The following is a 13,585-nucleotide window of genomic DNA, read 5'->3' as shown; positions in this document are numbered from 1 at the left end:
GAATCGGAAACAGGCTCCAGGCTCCGAGCCATCAGCCCAGAGCCCGATGCGGGGCTCAAACTCACGGACCGCGAGATCGTGACCTGGCTGAAGTCGGACGCTCAACCGACTGCGCCACCCAGGCGCCCCAAGAGTTCTTAAGTTCTAGTGGGGATGATGACAGACAGATTGTCAAATAAACAAACAGGAAAATAAATTAATCCCATACAGTGGTAAGTACTACCATTAAAAGAGAACAGAAGCGGCACCTGGTGTGTGATTCTCTGTGCTCAGAACAGTACCTGGCACACAGTAGGTGCTCAGTAAATATTTGTTCAATGACTGAATGTGGCTGGTGGTCAGGGAAGACTCACAGAACCTCCCTGAGTGGAAAGCTAGAAACAGACGCAGGAAAAGGCAGGTCTCCGGGCAGAGCGCCAGGCACAGAAACCCCAAACGGAAAGACCCCGTGACTGGCCCAAACTTAGCGTTAGACAAACCGAAAGAAGAATCACACAGGCCATCGCTATGTCAGTACTCTGCAAATTTCAAAGTGCTGTGTACACATGCAGCAAGGTTGTTTCTGTGGCTGGCTCCTTGATGTCACACGCTTTACTTTTGAAAATGTCCATCCAAGTGCTTTCTGGCCCTCCACTCTGGGACCAAGCCCCAGGCTAGCAGTGTCCGCAAGGTGGAACCTCGAAGGGCCTTCTCTCTGGCCCTGAGGTCCTGCTGTTTCCTGGAAGGCCAACAGACCCACACACCGCGTTTCGCGCTCGGGTTGGCCCGTCACCTCCTGACGCCGGCACCCCTGTCGTGGAGTGGCGACCAAGAGAAAAGGGCTGGGACACTTAGGAGCCTGGGTCCCGGAACGCCGACTCACACACAAGCTCGGGAAGGTCTGCGCTGGCGGCGGCACCACTCGGGCAGGAAGGGCGGGGCCGAGCGGGAGGGGTGGGGCGGGGCCGAGCGGGAGGGGTGGGGCGGGGCCGAACGTGAAGGGGCGGGACTGCCGGGAGCTCGTTGCTGCGCCGGCCGCGGAATCGCCCGAGCAGGCGGGGCGGGGCCGAGCGGGCGGGGGGAACCGGAGGAGTCCTTGCCTTTGCCGCCGCTGCCGCCGCCGCCAGGTAAGTAGTACGGGTTCAAGTGGGCCGCGGGTGGAGCTCCCCCACCCCAGGGCCACTCCCCGCGGCTGCCCGCACGAGGGTTGCCTCTGCGTGGCCCGGCCGACCCGGCCCCGCGGGCCTTTGCCCCCCCCACCCCACTCTCCGCCCTCGTGGGCGCCAGGCCTCCCGAGGAGTGGCCTCACACTGCTCCCAGCATTGACTGCAGGTGTCCAGGCTGCCTAGTTGTTGCTTGGTTTCTTTCAGAAGGGAAAGTGCCTCTGGAAATTACGTAGGGCGACAGATGGGGAAACTGAGGCCGGGCAGAGCACTCAGGCCATTCCCTGCCTCCCTCCCGGCTCAGGGCTGTGAGCCCTTAAAGGTCGCCCAGCTCCTCCCTTGGCAAGTGAGGACGCTGCTCTGGTCCTGGGAGAGGAAGGAACTTGCCCAAGGTCACACAGGGTGGCGGGCTTTCCCTTGTCGCAAGTGGCCCCTCCACGAACCGGTGAAGAAGGCTTCCGGGCACCCCTGATGTCCTCTCTCCTTGCCCGTGCGGCTTTCTGAGCTCACAGCACACCTTCAGACTGAGAATTCCAAGGTGGGGCTGGGAATTCCTTCTGGAAAAAAGCCCCCAATTACAGATGGGCCATGTTTCTCACCCTGCCACCTGTTGACAGAGTAGGAAAGAAGGACTAGCACTACTAACTTTTGAGGGGATTTGACAGCTAGGTAAACAGGCTGCGAGAGATGACTTCCCCAAGACAGTACCCCTAGGGAGGAGAACGTTTTAAAACCTGGGTTACCTGTGCCGGGCACAGAGACAGAGTAGGCGTTCACCATGTCCTTTCTCTGGAGCCACAGCTGGGAGTACAGCGGGGCTGGACTCTGGGCCTTGACCTAAGACTAGTGCCTGAACACGAAGTAGGAGTGAACGTGTTAGTTCTCTTTTCCCTGACTCAGGGTTTATTTCACTGCAGAAAATATGAAACCCCGTTAAGCTTTAGGGCTATCCATTCATTCATTGGACAGATATTAATTGAGCACCGACTGTGTGCCAGTGTGTAATGTTTAGGCACTGAAAATACAGCAGCGAACAAGGCAAGTGCTGCCCTTGGGGAGTATACTACAAAGAATGGAATAAAATCCTGCTCTTGGGGAGTGGGGGGAGGGTTGGGGAGGGCTGAGCAGAGAGGAGAGACCATTGGAATCTTACCAACTGTGAAGTATGTGAAGAGGGCAGAGGGAGACTGAACCTCAGAGCCTCAAACCCTCGTGGGCATCTATCTAGATGCTCAGCCAGCCTGAGCGTTCTCCCCAACTCCCCAGGAATTTGGTAGGGGGTGGGAAGGTCGGTGGATAGAGAGTGGTCCAGCCAACCTCAGAGTCCATACACCTGGCATTGCCACTCTATAGCTGTGATGTGACCCCCCACCTCTGTGAGCCTGTCATTGTTATTCAGCAGGGGTCATAAAAGTGCATAGCGTTGATGATACCACGTCCGAATGCTTCTCAAATGGTAAAGCATGGTCCAAAGTGTGGCCTGTATCAGAGGCCTTGCCAAGTCAGGTGTAAGCAAAGGTGTATTTATTCAGAGGCTCCGGTGTCCCTGTTGGTAACCTGTTACTGCCCTCAGTAGAGAAATGTAAGAAAGAGGCAGAGGTGGGGGTGGCTGACTTCCAGGCGAGGAGGCTCGAGACACAGAATGTTTGCAACAGTCAGCGTTTCAGCCTTTACAACCCTTGCTGTCACATTCCACACACGGGGATTGAGCGCCTTCTCTGCCAGGCACTGTTGTAGGGAGCATCAGGGAAACGACACAAAAGCCACTGCCCGGTGGAACTTTTTCTGGAGAGACAGACCACAAACAAGTAAACCTGTAATCGATCCATTGTGCATTGGTGACAGATTTGATAAGGAAGTTACGCAGGGTCTGCTGGGAGGGAGGAGGGGTGGGGCCCCCTCTTTTGCTAAGGAGCCTGGGGGGAGAAGCACTGATGTCCTGAGCATTGTCCACTCTGACCCTGACCCTCCTAGGGGAGGAGACTGGCACTTAAGCAAGCAGCTGTTAGACCCTAAAGCAGGTGAGGGGCTGGCCAGATAAAGCCTGGGGGGCGGGGGGTGTCCAGAGGCAGCAGGCCCCAGTTCAGCTGCACAAATCCAGGGAGGCTCATGGCAATCCCTGAGCCCCTTTGATAAAGTAGAGAAGAATCTGGAGTTTGAAGTCACACAGGCCTGTGGGGGTGCATCCAGGCATCGCTATTTGCCAGATGTGTGGCCTTCACCTCTATTGGCCTCAGTTTTCTCATATGTAAAATGGGGACAATGATAGTTTCTTCCTCATAAGGAGGTTGTGAGGCTGAATTGGGCTCATGAGAATAAGCTGGCAGGAAATCTTCGCTGATTTTAGTATTAAACTGTACTTTTGAAAAAGGACATCTTTTGGACACCGAGAGATCGGCATGAGTTGAGGCCCGAGGTGGGCATCCCAGTGTGGGCTAGAAGCCGCAGATGATGCAGTTTGGCTAAGGCCTGGCTGGAAGAAGGGGACTGGAGGAAAATGAAGATGGAAAGACAGGTTAGGTCTGTCCCAGAAGTGCTTGGGCTGGCTGCAAAGCGGGGTGCTAGCCTGTGGCCAGATGGGAACTAGTGAGAGTCATCTAATTTGGTGGCTTTCAATTTGTGTTTGAAATCTTTTGGGCCACCTCAGGACATCAGCCAGACTAAAGAGAGTGGTGCAGCATCATAGCTGAGACGGCTACCTCTGGGCTAAGGCCCGGGTGCATTTAAATCCCACATTACTTGCCCGGTGACCTTAACCTTCACTTCTCATGGCCTCTCTGTCTCTCTCGTAGATTGGAGATACCTACCTTGTAGGGCTGGTTGGGAGGAAATGAAATGATGTGTGCAAGGGGATGGCACATGGCTAGCACCGTACCGAGAATTTACTGTTACAATTCTTTAAAATTTAATTGTGGGGGCACCTGGGTGGCTCAGTCGGTTAAGCGGCCGACTTCGGCTCAGGTCATGATCTCGCGGTCCGTGAGTTCGAGCCCCGCGTCGGGCTCTGTGCTGACTGCTCAGAGCCTGGAGCCTGTTTCAGATTCTGTGTCTCCCTCCCTCTCTCTCTGACCCTCTCCCATTCATGCTCTGTTTCTCTCTGTCTCAAAAATAAATAAGGTTAAAAAAAATTAAAAAAAATAAAAAATAAAATAAAATAAAATTTAATTGTGATAAAATAACATAAAACTTACCATCTTAACCACCTTTAAGCGTGCAGGTCAATAGTGTTAAGTATATGCACATAGTCGTGCAACCTATCTCCAGAACTTTTCCACTTGCAAATCTGAAACTCCGGATCCATTAAACACCTGTCTAGTTCCCCTTCCCCCAGTCCCTGGCCACCATTCTGCTTTCTGTCTCTATAATTTGGACTACTCTAGGTACCTCACATTAGTGAAGTCATGCAGTATTTGTCTTTCTGTGACTGGCTTATTTCACTTAGCATAATGGCCTCAAGGTTCATCCATGTTGTAATATGCCAGGATTTCCTTCCTTTTTGAAGGCCGAGTAATATTCCACGGGATCGATTCCTTTCTTACTGTTGTTCGTCCATTCATCCATTGACGGACTCTTGGGTTACATGCACCTTTTATTTAGCTGCTATGAACGTGGGTGTGCAGATGTCTCTGACACCTTGCTTTCATTTCTTTTGAGTGGAAAATACCCAAAGGTGGTATCGTGGATTATTTTACTGTTATAATTTGAAGGTGGGGCATTGAAGGTCCCCACCGTATCTCCCCTCGCCCACCGGACCAGGAGAAGTCCCTGGGGCCCTGTGGGGCCGTTTGAGAACCAGTGGATCGTGTGGATCATTACAAGCTTTGCCTCCCCACCCCCACCTCCTTCCTCGGCAAATGTGCCTCACGTTATATTCTAGTTACTCCCAAGCAGAGACCACCATTCATTCAACAAATGTTCGTAAGTGCCTACCGTGCTTACGTAAGGGCAGGAAGAGATAGACACTGAGCCGTAAGTGTAAACCAGAAAATGATCTATTAGGTCAGACGGTGATTCGTGCTGTGGACCAAGTGCAGGCGCCAGGTAAAGAGGATTGGGATGGAAGGCAGGGACAGGGTGGTCTCACCGAACCGTGAGATTTGAACAGAGACAGGAGGGAGGCGAGAGAGCTGGCCATGCGTTTGTCTGCAGGAACAGCATTCCGGGCAGAGGGAACAGGCAAGTGCAAAGGCCTTGAGATGAGAGCGTGCCTGGTGGGCTCCAGGAGCGGCAAGGAGGATGGTGTGGCCGGAGCAGAGCTAGTGACGGGAGAGGGGGCGGAGGGCAGAGAGGCCAGGGGCCAGGTTGCATATGGACCAGGCACCACTGGAAGAACTGTCGAGCATGGAAAGGGGATTAGTAGAGGTTTGGAGCAGAGAAGGGACATGAGCTGACTTCAGGGGGAGACGGAGCTCACTGGCCACTGCGTGGTGGACAGCCAGGGGGGAGAGCAGACGGAGCAGGAAACAGGTGGGGAGACTCCCGCTGGGATCCACCTGAGATGATCTCGGCTTGTACCTGGGTGCTAGTCGGGGAGGAATGGGGCGACCACAACGTGGACGAGATGTCATACAACCTGAGTATCTACCCCAGGGGCACGCTGTCACCCTACTCCACCACCTACTATCCTCCAGGCTGCTGAGGTGAGATGGGATAGGAACTTTCCCTCTGGACCAACATCTCTTTTTTCTTCCGGTCTGTAGTGGAATTGTCTGAAACCCTCTGGGTTCTTCTGTTGCCATGGAGACCTCCTGAGATGCTACATCTGCCACTGGCTTCCCATGTAAGTTCCAGATAGAGGTATAGAATGAATGGGTTTCTCTCCTAAAATGCTGGAGGGGATTGGGAGATGGGGAATGAACTGGAACTGTCTAGAATCCTCCCTTCTAGGATGATCCCAAGAGTGTGGGGGGGGGTATGGGTGTGTGTGGGCATGAGCTCAGAACTACCATCTTTAGAGTTTCTGGCCTAAAAACGGTGCTGTGTCTCTATTTGTTGTGAAGAATTTCTTCGGTCACATGCTTTTCTTCCTCCTTGGCTTCAACACAGTTCATTCCCCAGCCCTCCCGTAATATTGTAGTTATCCCACTAGTGATGCTTATTTTATTGTACTTCAGTCTCATTCATAAAAACTCAACTGTAACCAGTTAACCAGAAAAAGAAGGAAAGAGAGAGAAAGAGAACACTTTCCCCGCCCTCTCCACACACATACATTCACATCAAATTTGACCTTGGCGTTCACTGGCTGCTCCAAGGGGGGAAAAAAAGTACATGATGGGCTGGCTTGTAAGAAAAACACAAGAAATTCATCCTTGCGTGTGGTCTTCTAAAGAAAGGCTCAGGTCATGGAGTTTTAAGGGTGATTTAAAGGACATCCAAGGATAACATTGATCATACTGGTTTTCTCCTCGGTGCTGACTTTGGAGGTTTTCATCCCCCCCAAGGAGAAATCCCGCTGTGTTGTTCATGGCGTTAGTTAACGATTATCGGTTGAGTGCCTACTGTGGGTGCATGCAGAGCCGAGGACAGGTGTGGAGTGGCTCTCTGCCCTCACTACTGACAAAAATAGCTCAACCAGTTTTTGGTTTTGGTTTTGTTTTTTTTTTCGGTGGTAGGTAATGTAGCTGGCTAGATAAAACTCATAATCACAGACCATCATGACAAGGCCAGCTCTGGCATGCCTGTCCGTCCTGGGCCTGGGCTGTGCAGGCTAGCCATGGCTGAGTGTTCACCCCGTTCATTCTCACTATGTATATGTTCTTTCCCTGCCAGTTGGTCAAGTGCAGGTCAAGTGCAGGCCTTTCTCAGAGTTCTTGGTATCTCCACAGTACCTGGACTAGAAGCTACTCTGTCCATCGGTGACCTCCAAGGCCGTGGGTGCTGCTGGACCAGCTGTGTGCACACCAGGTGGCCCCAGGGCATGGAGTCACCACTGGCCCCGACCAGCAAGGTCTTTTTCTCACTGCAGGAATCCAGCTCTCCCTCTCGAAATCGGTTTAGCTTCTCAGACATACTTGGGCATCTCAGCTCAACTTGGACCGGAGCCTGATGCTAAATCAGACCAAGGGGGAGAGTCCCCTGTGAGGACCAGTGTATACAGTTCAAGGGTACATCTCCCAGCCCCACCACACTCCCTCAGTGAGCTGGGGAGCTGCCACCACACTCCCTCAGCTGGCATAGTTGGGGGACCCAACCCATGCAAGTGGACAGTCCGTAGGGTTGGGACCAGGGGCTCCTCCATCACAACAAACTGGGTAGGTGGGTCACACTACCCCCTGTCCATCTTGTTGATTACAAGACCTGTTTATTGGTCAACGGAATGGGACTTAACTGGGACCTCAGCCCCGTGGGCTTGGTGGGCCACATGAGGCCAGGGCTTTCTGGGGCAAGAGCAGCGTTGTTTTTAATTAAAAAATTTTTCGGGGGGCGCCTGGGTGGCTCAGTTGGTGAAGCCTCTGACCTCGGCTCAGGTCATGATCTCACCGCGTGTGAGTTTGAGCCCTGCATCGGGCTCTGTCTTGACAGCTCAGAGCCTGGAGCCTGCTTTGGATTCTCTCTCTCTCTCTCTCTCTCTCTCTCTCTCTCTCTCTCTGCCTCTCCTCCGCTCACACTCTCTCTCTGGCTCTCAAAAAAATGAATAAATGTAATAAATGTTAAAAAAAAAAATTTGCTTTTCTTTTCAGGGCTCCTGAGTGGCTCTGTTGGTTAAGCATCTAACTCTTGATTTCAGCTTAGGTTAAGATCTCACGGTCGTGAGATCGAGCCCCATGTCGGGCTCAGTCTCTCCCTCTCCCTCTGCCCCTCCCCAACTTGCATACACACTCTCTCGCTCTCTCTCAGAATAAATAAATAAACTTAAAAATACAAATATTGTTGGGGCGCCTGGGTGGCGCAGTCGGTTAAGCGTCCGACTTCAGCCAGGTCACGATCTCGCGGTCCGTGAGTTCGAGCCCCGCGTCGGGCTCTGGGCTGATGGCTCGGAGCCTGGAGCCTGTTTCTGATTCTGTGTCTCCCTCTCTCTCTGCCCCTCCCCCGTTCATGCTCTGTCTCTCTCTGTCCCAAAAATAAATAAACGTTGAAAAAAAAAATGAAAAAAAAAAATACAAATATTGTTTTCTTTATGAAAGCATCAATATGCTCAGGACAGAAAATGTCAAAAATACGGAAAAATAGAACAAAACCCAATAAGTTCTAGTCCCACAACCCTGCCACCAAGAGATAGTGACCTGACAGCAAGGAGCCTGACGTGGGGCTCGATCTCATGAAAGGCAAGAGCAGAAAACAAGAGCTGGATGCTTAACTGACTGAGCCACCCAGGCGCCCCTCCTAGTGATCTTTTTGTTCTGTGAAACTGTTTTAAAAAACATACCTGGAAGGTCGCGGGGGGTGGCCCAGTCGGTTAAGCAGCCAACTTTGGCTCGAGTCGTGATCTCATGATTCATGGGTTCAAGCCCTGCATCAGGCAGGCTCTGTGCTGACAGCTCAGAGCCTGGAGCCTGCTTGGGATTCTGGGTCTCCCTGTCTCTCTGCCCCTCCCCTGCTCGTGCTCGCTCTCTCTGTCTCTCTCTCTCTCTCTCTCTCTCTCTCTCTCTGTCTCTTCAAAAATTTTTAAAAAACAAAAAACACACCTGGAATCATTTTGTATATCCAGTGATATACTGTTAACCACCTCTTTGGAAAATAAAATCCATCATTTGTAGCATCTGCCAATTTCTGTAGTAGAAATACTCCCACTGTGGCCCATCTCAGGCTGCCAGTGTCCTGTTGAATCAGCTCTCCCCAGCCAGTATGAATGAGCCTGTGTCAGCAACCCATGTTATAAGTTAAAATCACGTCCTGGGGTGCCTGGGTGGCTCAGTCTGTTGAGCGTCCGACTTCGGCTCGGGTCATGATCTCGTGGTTTGTGAGCTCGAGCCCCACGTCGGGCTCTGTGCTGACAGCTCGGAGCCTGGAGCCTGCTTCAGATTCTGGGTCTCCCTCTCTCTCTGCCCCTAACCCGCTCGCATGCTGTCTCTGTCTCTCTCAGAAATAAACAAACATTAAAAAAATAGAAAATAAAAATAAATAAAATCATGTCCTTTTTTTGGATCATAAAATCAACACATTACTGAAAATTCACAAAACATAATTAATAAAGAAAAACAATTAAGATGATCCAGAATCCAAGAGCCCCCTGCTTCGATTAGAGACAGCCACTGTTGCCATCCTGATAGGAGTCCTAACAGTCTCCACTCTCTGGGCAGGTACATATACTAGATATGCATTTCTTCAGAATGCAAAAGCAACACATATGTATAGCAGAAAAGCCTCAGCTATCTCACCTTTCATGGAGAATTTGAGAGACTATATCTCCAGCCATTTTGTCTCCTCTGCATTTTTTAACATGGTTGGACTCATAGCTTGAGTCTCGTAGTTTGTAGGCATGATGAAGGCACTTTGCCATGCCCCATAGGAAGGGCATCTCCAGGAGAAGGATGTTATCCCTGATAATTCCTTAAAAAGGATTAAAGAGGTGGGGCGCCTGAGTGGCTCAGTCCATTAAGCATCCAACTCTTGATTTCAGCTCAGGGCATGATCTCATGGTTCCTGAGTTCGAGCCCCACCTTGGGCTCTGTGCTGACAGTGCAGAGCCTGCTTGAGATTCTCTCTCCCCTCTCTCTCTGCCTCTGCCCCGCTCACTCTCTCGCTCTCTCTCCCCCAAAATAAATAAATAAACTTAAAATTTGTTTAAGGATTAAAGAGGCAGAAAATCATACTCTGGTTCTTTGGCATGGAAAATGGCCAGTAGGAGGAAGTGCAGATTATCTGAGGTTGTGGGGAACCCTGGGTAATTCCAGATGCTTGCTTGGCCCCCTGTCCCATCTCCCCTGCTCATCTGATGCTCCAGCAAAGTATAAGAACAGGAGCACCTTTGGGGAGAGAATTAGCAGGAAAATACGGCTCTTGCTTAAGCCTAAAAGCTAGTTCATTCATTCATTCCTGCAACAGACATTTTCTGAGCACTCCCTCCGTGGCCGGTATGTGCTCAGGGCACAAGGTACAGCTATGAAGGAGATCTGGTGCCTGCCAGCTACTTCCAGGCTAATCGTGGAGCTGGGCGCTGCGACCACATCTCAAGTTAGGAGAAGTCAGAACAGGGATATTAAATGAGACAACAAATGCACAAGCCCAGGGGAAATGCCAGGGCTGTGCTCAGTGATGGCCGCTGCCTGCCGTCCAGCAGAGAAAAGTATCCCAGGTAGGGGAACCTACTGGGGCGAAGGCCCAGAGGACAAAGCATTAGCTAACAGTTGCCTCTTTCTCTCTCCTCCTCCTCCAGATCCCACACCCTGTGGACCCACAGGCTGGTTTTTCTGGTTTGCTCCCCCCAGGGCAATTTGCATATTTCTCCAAGAACCTTCAGGAAGCTGAGCAGCCTGTTTCCAGACTTGGAGAGAGGAGAGGCCAGGGGAAGCCAGCAACTGTTTTCTGAAATCTGGGTACGTGTTATTTAAGGTTTCTTTTTCCTCAAACCCTCACCATTATTTAAAATTGTCTTATTGTAAATATGAGTTTACTTACTGTCTGTCTCCTTCCCTGGAATATGCCTCCATGGTGGAGGGCTGTTGTCTGTCTGTCTTGTCTTAGTCTCCGCTGTTTTACGTAGCGTGTAGGATGATGCCTTCCACGTAATAGGTGCCGATATGTATTTATTAAATTAATTGCTTCTGGGGCGCCTGGGTGGCGCAGTCGATTAAGCGTCCGACTTCAGCCAGGTCACGATCTCGCGGTCCGTGAGTTCGAGCCCCGCGTCAGGCTCTGGGCTGATGGCTGAGAGCCTGGAGCCTGTTTCCGATTCTGTGTCTCCCTCTCTCTCTGCCCCTCCCCCGTTCATGCTCTGTCTCTCTCTGTCCCAAAAATAAATAAAAACGTTGAAAAAAAAATTTTTTTAAATAAATAAATAAATAAATAAATTGCTTCTTGACCTTTTGGCCAAGATCAAACGTATATTTATTAAATGAACTAGTTTTGGGTGCCTGGGTGGCTCATTTGGTTAAGCATCTGACTCTTAATTTCAGCTCAGGTCATGATCTCACGGTTCATGGGTTCAAGCCCTGTATCAGGCTCTGTACTGACATTGCGGAGTCTGCTTGGGATTCTCTCTCTCTCCCTCTGTCTCTGCCATTCTCTCTCTCTCTCTCTCTCACACACACACACACACACACACACACAAAAGTAAATAAATAAAAGAATGAACTAGTTAATTTGGGGTAAGGTGAACATTTGGTTTTAATTTACTTGGAACTTAAGGTTTTTGCCACGCTATAGAGACATCCCGCTGCTTTTTAAAAAGTTCTTTATCTTAAAATAATTATACTCTCACAGGCAAAATATTAGTACCAAGACATCCACCCGTACCCTAACTCAGCTCCCCGCCCCCACGGCCACTGCCTTCACAATCAAGTCTGACCCAGCATCTTTTTGGTTCTTCAAAAGCATCTTCCCTCTGGGGGCGCCTGGGTGGCTCAGTCGGTAAGCATCCGACTTCAGCTCAGGTCATGATCTTGCGGTTCATGAGTTCGAGCCCCTCATCGGGCTCTGTGCAGACAGCTCAGAGCCTGGAGCCTGCTTCTGTCTCTGTGTCTCCCTCTCTCTCTGCTGCTCCCCCACTCACACTCTGTCTCTCTCTCTCTCAAAAAATAAATAAACATTAAAAGAAAAAAAAATTTAAAAGCATCTTCTCTCTTGTACCTCTGGGCCTTGACATGGGCTGTCCCCTGTGCCCAGAACATGCTCTTGCTGTCGACCTCACCCCTGTCTGACCGCTACCTTCTCTCGGAAGCCGGTTCTGGGTGGCAGGCCCCTGTTTGTATCCCTCCACCCGTGTTGCCCTTATGTTTATCCTGCTGATTTGTCATCGTCTTTTTACTCGTCTGTCTCTACCACCGCACGGCTTCCTCTACGGAATACCCTCTCCTGTCCACCCGCCGGGCTGTCGCCCTTGCTTCCTGCAGGCCTCCGCTAGAGCGGTCCCTTTCAACTGCACACCGTCGTCACCCCCTCCTGCCACATCGCTTCACATCCCCCTCATCCGAATGCTTCTTCCCCGATGATCCCTTCATGGATCCGACCGTCAGACCTGACTGTGACTCTGGTTCTGCTACTTACCAGCCACATGATCTTGGGCAAGTTACTTAGATTATTATTATATATTGCTGGATTGCTGCCTGTGTCCCACCAGAACGCAAGCAGGGAATTTGTCAGTTTGTCACCTGATCTGTCCCAAGGCCCAGACCAGGGTGTCACACATCACGTTCCCTTCTTCATTCACCCAGCACATATTTATCAAATGCCTGCAATATTCCACAGCCTGTTCAGAGAGCTAGAAGCATGGCAGTAAAAAAAGAAACAAAAAACAAAAAACAAAACAACCAGGGGCCTCCCTCAAGCTTATGTTCTGTTGGTATACATGGGTAAATAAATAATTTGCATGTATATTATTGAAGATGGGAGTAAGTATAAAACTAGAACAGGGTGCTAGGGTAGAAGGGCAGGAGTACTTGAGCCCGAGAGGTCAGGGAGGGCCTCTCAGAGGAGGTGACATTCAGGCTGAGGCAGAAGGATGTGAAGGTCAGAGGAAGAGTGTCCCAGGCAGGGGAACGGCAGGTGTAAAGGCCTGGAGGGGGGACCGGCTTGCATATTTGCAAGCACATCAATGGCCAGCCAATGTGGCCGTAGGGTAGTGAGCAGGCCGGGTTGGGGGGCGTGAGATGAGTCCAGGGCCAGGCAAGGGCCATCCTAAGGGGATTAGTGTGCGTCCTGGTGTGAGGGGACGCCTTTGGAGACTTTTAAGCGGGCAAGTGACATGATTGGTATATATGACAAAAGGGCCACTACAGCTGCTGGGTAGAGAAGGGATTATAGGACATCAAGAGTGTATCTTGTTGAATGAATGAGGCAGTTTGACCTGATCTGAGCTTTTTTGTGCCCCAAGCTCATCCCCTCTCCCCTGTGGATAGAGACAGGCCAGCTCGTGCTTCTCTGACTGGAAGGCTATTTATTCTTGAACTGAGAACTAACATGGGGCCCTCCAAGTACCAGCCCGATAAAATACCATCTTGGGCTCTTCTGGGTGAGAGGCACAATTACCACGGCCTCTGAATGGAGTGGATTAAATCACTAAGCCTGCCACATCATGGCTGGGTGCTGCCCCTACCCCTTCGTTTGTAACTTGTCCCCTTTGTCCACCATGGTCTGGGCTGATCCTGTGAGCCAGGGAGATCTGCTGCGAACCTCAAACTTGGGTTTCTGGAGCAACCATTGGAGGCCAGTCTTGCTGGGTGACACTGGCCACGGTCTTAACCTCTCTGGGCCTCGGTTCCTTCATCTGAAACAAGGGAAGAAGGATCCCTGTGCATACATAGAGGAAAGAACCCAGGGTTTGGAGCCGGAAGTCTGGTGTGACT

The 13,585-nt window shown here is 51.0% G+C and overlaps 1 protein-coding gene across 7 annotated transcripts in view; it reads left to right on the top strand.

The window, feature by feature from the left end:
• Nucleotides 1-993: 993 nt before the first annotated feature.
• Nucleotides 994-13,585, top strand: part of TMCO4 (transmembrane and coiled-coil domains 4) — a 95,979-nt gene continuing 83,387 nt past the window's right edge. For 5 of the 7 annotated variants that reach the window (XM_040463199.1, XM_040463224.1, XM_040463233.1 and 2 more), the window contains exons 1-3: nt 994-1,106; nt 5,843-5,922; nt 10,459-10,618. The gene's annotated coding sequence lies outside the window, so the exon portion shown is untranslated. The remainder of the gene's footprint in view (nt 1,107-5,842; nt 5,923-10,458; nt 10,619-13,585) is intronic. The other 2 variants (XM_040463207.1, XM_040463217.1) reach the window with 2 other exon arrangements.

This window comes from Herpailurus yagouaroundi, unplaced genomic scaffold (genome assembly GCF_014898765.1).
Source record: "Herpailurus yagouaroundi ecotype Mexico unplaced genomic scaffold, PumYag 77, whole genome shotgun sequence".
Classification (NCBI taxonomy): domain Eukaryota; kingdom Metazoa; phylum Chordata; class Mammalia; order Carnivora; family Felidae; genus Herpailurus; species Herpailurus yagouaroundi.
The sequence above is the reverse complement of the archived record's forward strand: the minus strand, read 5'-3'. Positions and strand labels throughout refer to the sequence as shown.